The sequence below is a fragment of the Eubalaena glacialis genome, chromosome 13, assembly GCF_028564815.1.
Source record: "Eubalaena glacialis isolate mEubGla1 chromosome 13, mEubGla1.1.hap2.+ XY, whole genome shotgun sequence".
Lineage (NCBI taxonomy): Eukaryota > Metazoa > Chordata > Mammalia > Artiodactyla > Balaenidae > Eubalaena > Eubalaena glacialis.
In genome coordinates this window covers 38,030,259-38,032,722 of record NC_083728.1, presented here as the reverse complement: position 1 = coordinate 38,032,722, position 2,464 = coordinate 38,030,259, and positions in this window count along the sequence as shown.

The following is a 2,464-nucleotide window of genomic DNA, read 5'->3' as shown; positions in this document are numbered from 1 at the left end:
CCATAGTTCTAAGGTCTTTGAGAAAACCAGCCACTCTGATGTCTTGAGTGTGCTGAAGGATGGAGTCTCCATGTGAGAAACTCGGGAGCTCCCTGTGTTTAGTCTCAGTCACCCTGGACACCAAACTCACTTTCTAATTGGACTCTCAATGCTCCTTTCAGGAACTGGACAAGCAAAAGCTTTCAAAAGGAGAAAAAAAATGCCTATCATAAATTCTGGAAACCTGAGGTTCACCAGAATATACCATCAGATTGCTCTGCTTTCAGTTTCTTACATTCTGAAGTTCTCTTTATTAATAATTGGGTACCAGAAGCAAGGCCTGCTTGGCTAATCAAAGCCTTTTATGGTAGATTCTGGATAAATGTGTGCTTCACCCCACTCTAGCACACAGGACACTCCCTATTTCCCTATCCTGTCTCATGCACCTGGAGGTCTGAGCCAGGAGTTTTGACCTACATTCCCACAAAGCACTTTTCCCAAGGGCTTTAGGGAAGATGATGTCTGGGGATAGTGGCATTGAAGATTCTTCCTGGAGTGACTCAGATAATTATCAAATAAATTGATAATTTATTTATCAATTTAATAAATTGATAAATTTATTAAATTGATAAATTTAATCAGGTATCTACCAGCACCCTAAAAAGATATGCACACTCTTCCAACAATAAATAATACTAAAATAACTCAAATGATCCTAAGTGATCCTAAAATGCCCTTAGAATCTCCCCACCCTAGAAAAACTCGAGGATTCTGAAGATCCTTGTAAATCCCATGCCAGTGGTTTTGAACTTCAGGTAGCATCGATGATTTATTTATTTTCTCCACTAGAACCCAAACTCTATGAGGGTAACCTCAACACCCAGAGTAGGACATGACTCTTGGTAGGCACCTTGATAATATTTGTGCAATGAACAAATGAATATCCAGATGTACCCCAAACACAAAGACCTCAAAATGCGAAGACCACCAAGGCTAACAACCTCAAGATCTTGACCCAAATTCTTTATCACAATCACTATAATCCCTCTTAAAATGACTTTTCTTTCTTTTTTTTTTTTTTGGCTGTGCCTCATGGCCATGGCAGTAAAAGCCTGGAATTCTAACCACTAGGCTACTAGGGAACTCCCTAAAATGACTTTAGATCATCCCAAACTATCCGATGGGCCATGAATCACTGCAAATGGACCATAAATTACTGCAAATGATCCTAAACCCTTGGTGAGCCTAAATACCTGAAATGGCCTACGACTTCAAACAATCTTGAAGATCCTGAAGAGGCATAAATTACTCAAAATGACTTAAGCCCTAAGTGAATGTCAATGACTTTAAATGATGCCAAATGATATAAAACATCCTTTAAAAACTCTAAGCAATCCAAGTAGAAGCTAAACACTGGAAATCTCTAGAAGACCTTCAATATTTTGACTCCTAAATGATTCTAACTCTAAATACATAAAATATCCTGAATGATGAAAATGACCCTAATTCTAAGGACTTTTTAAAGAATCCAATAATTTCAATGACCCAATGGCTAATGTGTCTAAAAACCCTAAAGCTCTAATGACTGGAAATGGTCCCAAATGACCCTGCACTATCCTAGAAGAGAGGTCTTCTTGGGGGAAGACTCTCAGGGGATGCCATTGTTGCTGGTTCACAAATCACACTCTGAACAACAAGGATAGAAGTCACATAAACCTGGATGGCCCCAAAGGATCCTAAGAAAACTAAAACAACCCTACATTCTAAAATGTCCTCAAAGATCCTAAACAAAACTAGACCCTAAATCCTAAACAGTACTAAACATCCTTAGGTTTCTTAAATGATGCTTAAAATCCTAAGCCCCAAATTATCCCATGTGACCCTAAACTAACTCAAACAGCTCTACATGACCCTAAGGATCACAATAGACTGTATAAGATTTTAGACCTTACACCTCCCTAAAGCACCTTAAAAATCCAAATTTGCTTTAAATGACTCTAAACCCTTTCAGTCCAAAAGACCATAAAAACCCAAGAAATCCTAAGTACACTTAAATTCCAGATTCCCTAAACAATTCTAATTGATCCAAAATTATCCCAAACCCAAATTAACCTGAAAGAGTTTCAACGGAGCCTAGATCTAATGAGCCTGACTTTCCCAGTCTCAGTGACATTAATGCTAACAACTCTAATAAACTTGACATTAATGAGTCAGCAATCCTAAACCCTAACAGGCAATGGAACAGACACCTTATGGATGGCCTCTCCAGACTCTGATTACCCCAGTCCCAATGACTCACTTCTTCCCTGGAATAAAGTTATGATTCATCGCATTGCCACCATCATTGCACCTGCATCTCCACCATTCCAGCCGTGGTGGTTGAAGTGCAAGCCCTTATCCAATAGGATACAACCCATCCCGCTCAGCTAGGCACCTGGGTGCCCCAGGGCCCTGGAAGGTGGGGAGGAAGCAGAACATCATTCTC